Raw genomic sequence first — 12,381 nt, 5'->3', positions numbered from 1 at the left:
AAAGGGACAACGTGAACTTTTGCTACATATTAAATCAGCCCTCTGGCCCTCAGCTCCTCACAAACAGTCGTCTCCAGAAGGCTGCAAGGCTTGTGCACAGGTTTCAAAGTCTGCTTTAAGAACTCTGGCCTCTCATGTCCCCTTGATAGGGAGGTCCAAAAGCACTCGGAGGAAGGATAGCAGACTACCAAGAAGAAACTTGATACCCCTAGCATCATATTCAGGGGGAGGAGGTCGCCTTTAATCACAGTTATGGGGAAGGGGATTGGGGTGAGAAGCGGGAGGGAGGGAGCAATGGGAGGATGCACGGGATGGGATAGCAATTGAGATGTAATATGAATGATTTTGTTTTTCAATTAAAAAAAAAAAAACAGGGAAAAAAAAGAACTCTGGCCTCATCTGAGCAGCCCCAATCCTCCCTCTGAAACTTAGTCAGGAACACAGTTGGTGCAGTCCTGGAGCTACCATTAATACCGAGTGCAGTGACAATAGCAGTAACACTTCACTTGACAAAGACTCAGCAACAATCATTGTGATGATCTTTTGACTGTGAACACCGGAAGAGATGCACACATGAACACATGGGTTTAATAAGAATATGTCTGAGATCATCTTTAGTTAAATGGTAAACAAATGACTCAGCTTGATTTTTCTAAAGCAAATGCTGCTGAGGCAATACTAAGTGGTCCAATCTGTTTGGCCAACTGAGAGTGGGCAATCCAGGTTAAGTATGACTTTCTCCCCCTCTTCCTCCTCCTCTTCCTCCTCCTCCTCCTTCTTCTTCCTTCCTTCTTTCTTCTTCCTTCTTCTTCTTCATCCTACTCCCTTTTCTTCTTTCTTATCCCTTTGAACTGCTTTTACATTTAGTCTCTTCTCAATCATTTATGACAAAGTAAGATAGTTTGACAGTTTCTACAACTGTTAAAACATGTGATCTACAAAAACATTTGATGTGCCAATATCTGTTTTTTCACATGAAAAATAATTTTCAAAAACTAGAGTTTAAAAGACAAATAAAATTGACAAACTTTGGCTACATTGCAAAAAAAATCAGAAATAAGAGAGAAAGAATCAGAACTTATTCCACAGACATGCAAAGGCTTATAAGAGACAAGTATGAACAGCTACATGCCAGTAACTTAGCCAATATAGAAGAAATGGATAATTGTCTAGATAGATGCAGCCTACAGACATATGAAAACAACCATGAAGACATAGTAGATAATAGTAAGTAGGAAGATTAAAGAGCCAGTCATGGGGACACATACTTTAATCTCAGGACTCAGGAAGCACAGAGAGGCAGATCTCTGTAAATTTGAGGCCAACTGGTCTACATAGTGAGAACTGTCGGCCTAAATATTGAGGCCTTGGCTAGGGGAAGGGAAGAAGGCAGCAGTGATGGTAGCAGCACCAACCACAAAGTCTCATTCAAAGAAGCCTTGGGCCTGATGATTCACTGACTTCTACAAATCACTTAAAAAGGAGCTAACGTCAATCATTTCTAAATTCTTCCTAAAGTTGAAAAGGAGTGACCATTTTCAAACTGACTTTATAAGGCCAGCATAATCCTGATATGAAAGACAAGGGCACTACAAGAAAAAAAAATTGCATGCTGGTATCTTCGATAACCATAGATACAAAACTCAATACAATCGTAACAGGTTGATATCAGCAGCATAAGAAAGGACCACCAGGAATGGTCTAGTGGGATTTGTCCCCAGGATAAAAGAGGACATATACAAATTACATATACATACACATACATGTACATATATATATATACATATGAAAATTAATGAACAGGATATAATTCATTAGCAGAGTGCATGACAAAACCAAATGAACTTCTTAATCCATATAGGAAAAATCTCACAAAATTCAATATCAGTAGGAACAAAGTCTTCTATTACAATAAATTTCTCAAAAAACTGGATATAGGAAAAAACAATCTAACAAAGGACATACATTGCAAGTGCACAGTTAACATTTTCCTTGGGGGTTAAAAATTAAAATTTTTTCCTCTAAGATTAGGAACAAGACAAGGATGCCCACTCTTACCACTTCTGTCCAACAGAATTCTGGAAATCTTAGCCAGAACGATGGAAGAAAAGGAACCAGAGACACTCAAATCAGAACTTAGGATTAAGTGTCTCTCTAGTATGAGAAACACTGGAGACAGTAGGAATCTTCAGGTAGAAAAGAGCAGAAGAGGGACAAATGGTACTCTCTCGCATCTCCATGATTCGCAAACACAGAAATGGAGAAAATTATTTTTTAAAAAAATCAAGCAATATAATTGGACTTAGAGCCCTGAACTAAGGAGCAGGGGAGGGTAAAACCATGACCCATTCCCCCATTCTATTTTATATAAAATAAAAGTATATTTTGGAATAGTTTTCAGCCTTTAAAAAAGACACAAATCCTACCATTTATAAGATATATGAAACTAAGAGGGCATTATACTAAATTAAAGCCAGACAAAGTCAAACATTTCAATTTTATTTGTACATGAAACCTAACAACATAGGACACACAAAAGCAGAGTAGATGAGCAGCTACCATGATCAGAAGAAGGGAAATAAGGAGACATTGGCCAAAATGTTCCAGTCACAAGATGAATAGCTTCTGGCATTAATTAGCTTTACATTGTTAGTCATTTTCACTGTATTCGTACCAAACCATCACATTATTACTTTGAAAATTATATAATTTTAATTTGTTGACTGTATTTTGTTCAAAAAACTTGAGAAATAAAACACAAGCTATAAAAAAATGCAACAGAGCATAGTACAGTAAAGTTGGTACTATGATGTTGGGTTTTGGGTTTTGTGTTGGGTTGAGTTGGGTTGGGGTTGGGTTGGGTTTTTGTCCTCCAAGGGCTATTGTATTGGAAGCTCAGTCCTTATTGTGATACAGTGAGAAATGGTGGCATTTCTAAGAAATAGGATCTGGTGAAAAGTCCTTAGTTCATTAAGGAAATGCACTTTAAAAACTACCAAAAAATAAAATAGATGGAGCTAGGTATTTTGACAAGTGGAATAAGCCAGATTCAGGAAGACAAATAAGTTCACTCTCATGGGCAGAATCCAGCTATTTAGAGCCATGATGTAGAGGGGACACTGTTTGGAAAGAGGAAAAGAACCCATATGAGGGAGACAGGGAGACAAGGCAGGGCATGGAGGTGAATATGATCAAAAAGTACATTGTGTGCAGGTATGAAAATATCATAATGAAATTTATCATCTTGTACAACTAGTCCATGCTAGTAGGAAAGTAAGTTCGAGAGAGATAGGCAAACATTCTCACTGCTAACTGTCGTGGGATTTTGCTCCCTCAATGCCAGCCCTCGTCGACAGGCTTACAGACTGGGTCAGTCTAAGACATGCACAAGTAACCATCAACCTAAAGGAAGGCTGAAATGTTTACCACCTCTGATATTCCTGTCAGCACTGTAGACGTTAAAACAACTCATAACAAAGCATTAACTATTTCAATAAACATTTCCCACTATAAAGTAGCCATAAGCTGCCCACGAGGCAAGTTATCGTACAGTAAACAACCTTGTAAAAAAAAATAATAAATCTCTTCTGGTTCATGAAAACCAACTCAGAAGTGCTCCGTTCAACAGCCTCCCACCACAGTGATCAAATTGACATCAATAAACTGAACTCTAAACACAGCAGACGGAAACAGAAGAATAAGCCTTTGACTTAAAATATGTCTCTGTGTTTTTACTTTTCTGATTTAATACAAGAGGCCTACTTGTCCTGAGTATTAACTACCAAAATGGAAATCAAACTTTAGATGGAGAGTCATTTTGAACATTCATTTTTAAGTAAAGGGTAGGACTCCTACATAAAAATTCATAATTTTCTTCATACTTTAGCTATAGAAAAAGAAATTACCCTATAAAAAATCTGTAGTTTATGAGTAGTGAAAGTGCTTGGATGGCTACAGCAATAAGCTGGAAATTAAGAAACATGAATAATTCAGGATCTGCTGACTCAGACTAACCTTTAATAATGAATGCAACCCTCTGTGTATGCGTGTGCATGTGTTTCTATGTGTATGTGTTGTGCATGTATGTGTTTATATGTGTGCATGTATGTGTATATGTGTGCATGTATGTGTATATGTGTGCATGTATGTGTATATGTGTATATGTATGTGTATATGTGTATATGTATGTGTATATGTGTATATGTATGTGTGTATATGTGTATATGTATGTGTGTATATGTGTATATGTATGTGTATATGGGTATATACATTTTCCTTCAGATAACATTATTTCATTCTTCTTTATGGTTTAATAAAATTCTGTTGTATATAAACCACAATTTCTTTCTTTGCTTACCTGTTGCTAGACATCTAGTCTGGTCCCTTATCTTATCTGTTATAAGCACTACAGCAATCAGCATGAATGTACATGTATCCCTGTGATTACCCTCCATGCTTATTTCTGTATACCTACATATGAGGGAAGAAATTTTTAAGTAGAAATAATAACATCTTCTTTACAATGTGTACATAAATAAGATATGAGTCCAAGAGAATGAAGCATGTTAGGGATGGATTGAATTTTGGTATACCATGCTACTATATAATTCAACATTTAAACACCTTGTAATGAATTCTTCACTGATTCTGAAAGGCTTGGAGATCTTCAGAAGCAGATTTATAAGTGTCATAAATAATAGTTTTACTTGACTTGATAAATAAGAAACAGAATGTCATCTAAGATAGACATGAATATTTTAATGTTGCAGTCTTTGGCTCACTTGCTCTTAAAAGGAATAGTTTAATCAGGATTCTTTCAAGGGAGCTGAAATCACTACAGAGAAAGGAGGGATCTTCTCCCAACTGAGCAATTAACATATTTCATGTAACAACGCCATTGATGTGAATCTCCTGATTGTAGATTTTTCCGAAGCTCTGTACCTCCTATCTCCCAGTTTCCAATTCCAATTTTTCTTAGAGTGCACCTAAGTAACTCCAGATGCATGCTGATATTTAAATGTCTTCAGTAAAATATGTGCTGCCCCTACTTTCATGAAGCTCCAGGGAGGGATTCCTCTGCCTTGCATTGCTCTTCAGGCAGCCCCAGGACAGTGGCGTCTGACTCCTTCCTTTGCACAGATCTTCATGTGGCTGGAGTCTGTCACCTTCCTCTTTGCTATATACCACCAGGAAGCCTGGCTTTGCAAAGTCTTATATCCTCAGAGTTCTTAAACTCAAGGTTAAGCCTGGATTATTTTCTTTGTGGTTAGCATTACCTATCTAGAATTTTTTTTTCCTTTTTAATTTTTATTTGTAGTCAATAGAGACTGGGTGCATTGAAGGTATTCTAAAGGAAAATTGTGAGATCTCCACATGGCATGTTTATGTAATACACTTATGGAATAAATATATACAGACTATTATGATCAGATTAATATGCCAAGCACCACCTATACTGTATATCGAATTCCTAGAATCTATTCTTAACTACAGACCACACTCTCTGCTATTTGCCTCTATAAATCTGACTTGCTTATATTTCAAACATAAGTAAAATAACAGGTTCTTTCTCTTTCTCAGATTATTTCACTTAAAGTCCTTCCAGTTCATTTGTATTATTACAAACAGAAGGATTTATGTCTTTAGGGGAAAAGAATATCTGTTTTGGGCCGATATGCCATGTTTTCTTTCTATTATTTTTAATTTATCATACAAAATATGGGTTTATATACAGCACTTCATACAAATATGTGGACAATGCTCTGTCTTCATTGAATCTCACATTTCCCTCCCCATCCCCCTTCCCGACTCTCTTGCTGATCCTTTCTGTTTCTTTAATTGTATGTATTTTATACTCTACTTCCCTCTTAAGATCTCTCCCTCAAATGTCCCCTGGAGGGGGAGACCTGGTGGCACTCAGAGGAAGGACAGCAAGTAGCCAAGAAGAGACTTGATACCCTATGAGAATATATAGGGGGACGTAATCCCCCTCAGGAACAGTCATAGGGGAGGGGAATAATGGGAAAATGGGGGGGGAGGAATGGGAGGATACAAGGGATGGGATAAACATTGAGATGTAACAAGAATAAATTAATAAAAAAAAAAAAAAAAAGATCTCTCCGTCCTCTTCCATGGTCTTTTTCTACATTAATGACCTATAAAGATTGAGAGAGAGAGAGAGAGAGAGAGAGAGAGAGAGAGAGAGACCACTTTTTTATCCATCCATCCATCCACTTGAAACCTTAGGTTGCTTCCACATCTTGGCTGCTGTGAACAGTGCTGCAGTGAGCACAGAAATGCAGTTGCCCCTTCAAGACTCTAGTTTCACGTCCTTTGGATATACACCCAGGAGTGGAATTCCTGGCACACATGGTGGTTTTATTTTTTATTTCTTTTATTTCTACTTACTGGTCACTTTTTATTGTTTGATAATTTCAGACATACATATGTGTTTTGATAAAAAAAAATTAGCCCCCATTCCCTCTACCACTTTCCTCTTCCAATATCCTGCACTTTGTTCTTTGACCAGTTGAGTCCACTTAATATCATCTGTTAGTGTGTGTGAATATAGGACTATCTACTGGAGCATGGAAGAACCACATCCCTGAAGAAAATTGAATATCTCATTCTCTCTCCTCTCTCCTCTCTCCTTCTCTCTCTTCTCTTCCTCTCTTCTCTCCTCTCTCTCTTCTCTCTCTCTCTCTCTCTCTCTCTCTCTCTCTCTCTCTCTCTCTCTCTCTCTCTCTCTGTCTCCCCCCCAATCAGTTATCAACAGGTCCTCAGCTAGGGTGAGATTTCATGACCCCTTCCCGCTGTACGGGTGGGATTTTGTCTGGCTTGACTTGGTGCAAGTCTTGTGCATTCAGTCACAGCCACTCTGTGCTTGTGTGCAGTGGCCCTATCATATCTAGCAAATATTGTGTTGCTGTGGCTGAACACTACCTCTGGCTCTTACAATCACCTGCCCTCTCATCTGTGATTAGTCCTGAGGATTGAAAAAGGATATAACACAGGCATCTCATTTAATGCTGAGCATTCCACAGTCTCTTATTCTCTGCACACTGGCAAGCTTGGGATTTCTGTATTAATTACCATCTACTGCAAAAGGAAGCTTCTCTGATGAGGGTAGAGAGTAAATTACTATTATATCTATTTAGCAGAATAGTAGTATTAACTTCTTTCCAAGGACTTAGGATCTACCCTTTCATGGGATTTGGCCCAGTTAACTGTACTAGGCCTAAGTCCCATCTTGTGGAGCAGCCTTAAATCTAATCAGAAAGTGGTGGTTATTCTCATAACATCCATGCCACTATTGCACTCATAAGCATATCTTGCCAGTCCAGTTGTTACTGTATCTCACAGTGTTCAAAACTAAATAAAACTGTTGATGACTCTTTTGCCCCAATATCATGTTAGAACCTTCCACTCATGGCTGTGCTACCTGGGCCTGTAAGTTGAAGCCAATTCCTTATTTTCTCCTCTAATAGACTAATAATATCATTGCTGGCTATTATTATTACTATTATTATTATTATTATTATTATTATTATTATTATTATTATTGGCTTTGTTGTTGTTTTAATATATTTTATTAATTTATTCATATTACATCTTAATTGTTAGCCCATCCCTTGTATCCTCCCATTCCTCCCTCCCTCCCATTTTCCCCTTACTCCCCTCCCCTATGACTGTGACTGAGGGGCACTTCCTCCACCTGCATATGCTCATAGGGTATCAAGTCTCTTCTTGGTAGCCTGCTATCCTTCCTCTGAGTGCTGCCAGGCCTCCTCATCAAGGGGATGTGGTCAAATATGGGGTACCAGAGTTCATGTGAAAGTCAGTCCCTACTCTGCACTCAACTGTGGAGAATGTCCTGTCCATTGGCTAGATCTGGGAAGGGGTTCGAAGTTTACTGCACATATTGTCCTTGGCTGGTAATTACTGGCTTTTTAAAAAAGGAACTCTCATACTGTTTTCCAAAATTACTACATGGTTACATTCATGTGTACACAAATTCTCTTGCTGCCACCGTTTTCTTACTGTATATTGATTTTCACCCATTGTTGAGTGGTTATTATGAAAAGGACAAAAAGATAACAAGTAGAATTTTACTAACCTAAAAGCGTTTTTTAGCTTTTTGATTATTTTTAAATTTTTAATTAAAATATAATTACATCATTTCCCCTTCTCTTTCCTCCCTGCACCATCCCTCACATGTAACCCCTTGCTCTGTCTAAATTCATGGAATTTTTTTTCTTTAATTGTTGTTATATACAAATATATATTTATTTGTCTATTTATTTTTATTTAATTTTATTTAAATATATGCCTAAATATATACATATACCATGCTTAGTCTGCAAACTGTTACTTGTATGTATATGGTTTCAGGGAGAAGCATAGACAAGAAACTACAGGCAACTAAGGAAGAGTAGGAGCTAAAGGCATATTTACAAAGTCAATTTCATGCAATTTATTTCTAATTTGCTTCACTGATAAGACTTTATCTTAAATTCAGCTCTACTGAGTACTGTGCTCCTTCTGGTCTTCTAATTATCTGAAAGGAGTTGGCGTTCAGTAAAAGAAAAAGGCACTTGTTCGCTCTTGAGTATCATCACTAAGGAAGGATAAGTCTGTGCTGAGCACACTACCTAGAAGGAAGTTGAGACACATAGGGCATCATCATTACACAAGCTGGAATCTAGCTAGAACACTGGGTCTAAAACCCCAATCCTCTAAGAAAACATTAGCACAAGGGCAGGGGGCCACAACTGCTCTGTCCATCAAGAGGTATCACTTTAAAGGCACACTGAAACCAAACGTTGCCATCCCGCTCCGTGTGTGTGTGTGTGTGTGTGTGTGTGTGTGTGTGTGTGTGTTCATGTGTGCCTTCAGAGGCCAGAGGTCCATGTTGGACGTCTTCCTCAATCAATCTCTACCTAACCTTGTTGAAGGAGGAAATGTTACTGAACCTAAGGTCACTGATTTAGTTAGACTGGCTCCAGGAATCCTCCCATCTCTGCTTCCCAAGTGCCGGAATTAAAGACACACACCTTAGCGCTGTACTTTTGGGTTTAATTCAGGTCCTCACATCTATGCAGGAAGCATTTTACCAACTGAACCCAGCCCTGTGCTAACTCCCTTCTTGATGTGACTCTAGTCAACCAGCCACCAGACCATATACATCCAAAATCATCCTGTACTGTATTTTTAGAACAGTGCTAGACCCTGCATGCAGTGCAAAAGTATATAAATAGAGGAGACATCCTTACAGAAATTATAAACCTTTAAGAAGTGGGTTCATGAGAGTAACACTAAACAACATTATGATAGCTATTAAGACTGAATGTGTTAGATGCTCTGCTGAACTGTTTATAAATTTTAAAGGGCTTTATTTAAAGTTTATCATATTTTCTCAAAAAATAAAAGGCTCAAGCCTGGTGTTATTTTCCTCACATTTTAAAAGAAGAGAGTCAAGGGCCTAAGGCAGAGCAAACACTCTTAAGTCTGGATGGTTACAAAGCCCAACCTCTAGCTACTGTGCTGCTTAGATTCTCACAGACAATTGCTTGAATGAAGGTTACATATTGACCTGAGGACACTGGATGAGGTGCCACGAGAGAGGCAAGGCTTCAGTGTGACTTTAAAGAATGATTAGTAGTTAAATAAGTAAATAGAAGGGGACTAGATAGTCTAAATACCAAGTTATATAAACCTTGTATAAAGGTCAGAAGGTATGAATAACAGGCATGGTCAGGGAGCCAAGAATCAAGGGCGTGTGATGTGTTGCAATGCAAGCATGTACCTGAAGTAAAGTGTTTTAATTTCAAATATATTCACACCAACATACAAATGTGTTTTAGACCATACACCACTTGACTCAATAATGTCAACTTTAATTTGTAACGAAAGACTTGGAAGGCTGTGAAAATGGCATGCGTTTTATAATGCTATTGTAAGAATTAAGGGTAGAAGAGAGGAAGAAATTAAATTATAGTCTAAATTAGCAAACCTTCTTTTATTCATAAAAACCAAAGCCCCAAAAAATGTCTTGATTTATAACTGCTCAGATTAATACATAAGCCTGGGATCTATGCAACAGCTGGTGCTTGCTCTCACCATGCCTGTGTGGTACCAATAGGATGAAATCTAAGCAAGTAAATGACCAGATTTTGTCCCGGATACCAAGAAACAAGCTTCCAAACCTTTGCACTAATGTTGCTTTGCGTCCACTTCTTTCATCTTTGTGTGCCCACCCTCACCTACCGCAGCCTCCTCTCTCACCTTTTTCCACCAAGGCTACTTGCAATATTATTCTTTTAGAACATGGGAAAATAGAGACTCTTCTGATCTGACTCAAGTGTAAGCATTCATTCCTTAGGAAAGAACAACAAAAGCCCACTTATGTTTAGGACGCAGCATACAATACCTTTTCAAAAGAGACAGGTTAAAAGGAAGTGGAACAGCTAGTGAGATGGTTCAACAAGAAAAGGCTCTCGATGCAAACCAGATCCCAGGAGCCTACACGGTGAGAGGAGAGGCACACTCCCACAAGCTGCCCTCTGACCTCACACACACACCACAGAATGAATAGGCATAAACATGTTCAATGTCTCTCTCCATAATTTAAGAAATATTTTTAAAAGAATTAAAGCAAAGTACAACAAGGGTCTACCTGTTGCTCAGAAAGAAATTTCTCAAGTAAGGATAGTAAAATACAGTCATTGTGTTCAAGTAAAATAAACTTCTATAGCATTTAAGTTTTCTGAAGAAATATGTATATTTATAATAAAACCTCTATAAAATATATAAAGAGAGTTTATATATATAGACATTTCATGGGAAAGAAAAAAATTTAATAAATGAATTCATAAAGATTGTTACAATTGATTGACTGGCCAAGCATAACTTAAGAGATTGGGTGTTACTAGTATTTTCTTTTTATTCCAAAGTGGGTAGAGAAATAAAATAGATTAGGAAGAGTGCGTAAAATCGGGCAAAGGATAATCTGTCAGCCTTTGCACAAAAGAACGTAAAGGCTAATGCCTGCCTGCACTGAAAAGTGAGACCAAACACATTAGTAGTAATACTCCCTGAGTAGGGCAGGGTCAGATACTGAGGGACTGGAGAGGACACAAGGCGGCAGCGACAGGCCCGTCCTCCTGCCGCTTGCATTCTGCTCCAGTGAAGAACGGCGGGTGCCATGGGATCGGAATACCAGTCACGACAAAGTCTGTAGGAAGAATCCAGCTCGTTTAACAAGGAAGTTGTCTTGCTAAATTAACAATTTTACAGAGAGCTGAATCTTTCTCAGTAAGATGTAAAAGAAAAGAGGGACTTTTCACCGTGTACTCAACAGATTTTTTTTTTTTTTTTTTTTTTTTTAGCTTTTAAAGAACAGGCATGGAAAATAACAGACAAATGCCTGCACGTCAAAGAGCAGCAGACCTGACCCTCAAACCCTGGCCCGCCAGGCAATGCTGACTCAGGTTTGGAGCTGGGCTGACTTAGGCTGGAAATCCAGCGGCTCACCTCCGCACAGCATTACATAACTCTTCAGCGACCTCGCCTACAGACGGTTCTAATAAAACGGATTCTACTGTACTGCTATGACATTTAGTGACTTAGTTCATAAACGTTCTGGTCCTACTATGTGTTACAGAGCAGCAGCTTAGACAGCAGCATACACAATACACACACATATTCACAGGCACTCACTCGCTCATTATCTCTTCTCCTCACGCGTATCTGCGTATCTGCCTGCAGTACCGTCCTCTCAGAGCTCTGCCCTTCTGCCCTTCCAAATTTGCAATTAGCTAATGTAAGACTCTAATCACCGAAAATGTGCTAATGAGAAAGGATCAGGCGAGGGGGCAGTGACCACTGTCTGCCAATTCAAACACCCCTAGATGGCAAAATAGGATCTTGGAAACCAAGCTGGACTGAAAACTAGACAGGAAAGAGCTATGATCCATGGTATGAATGCTGAGCAGCAGCGACTGGAAATTGACTGTGGTGGCTCTCAGTAACACTGACACCCTGTGTTATGTCTGCTAACACCCAGGCCAGCAGTAGTTTAAAAAAGAAAAAAATAAGACTTAAGTGCACATATCATGTGATTTTTCTGTATAAAGCATTGCCAAAATAATCCATTTGCCCTAAGTCTAGAATATTCCATAAGACAAACATAACTGTTAGAGAAATAAGGCCACACGAAGGTTAAATACTCAATTTTGAAGAGACACTGTCTCATGTCTACGATTGAGCAAGAACCCAAGAACACAATTCTCTTCTTGGGCTGGTGGTACATCTCAGCCATATGGTATGGACTTCACGTGGTTTAACAAAAATACTGCTTCGAAAACCCATGTACAAAAAGCC

The 12,381-nt window shown here is 38.5% G+C and overlaps 1 protein-coding gene across 1 annotated transcript in view; it reads right to left on the bottom strand.

Annotated features, from left to right (window-relative positions):
• Ctnna3 (catenin alpha 3) overlaps positions 1–12,381 on the bottom strand; it is a 1,456,883-nt gene that overhangs the window by 1,335,539 nt on the left and 108,963 nt on the right. The window lies entirely within an intron of this gene.

This window comes from Acomys russatus, chromosome 11 (assembly GCF_903995435.1).
Source record: "Acomys russatus chromosome 11, mAcoRus1.1, whole genome shotgun sequence".
Lineage (NCBI taxonomy): Eukaryota > Metazoa > Chordata > Mammalia > Rodentia > Muridae > Acomys > Acomys russatus.
The sequence above is the reverse complement of the archived record's forward strand: the minus strand, read 5'-3'. Positions and strand labels throughout refer to the sequence as shown.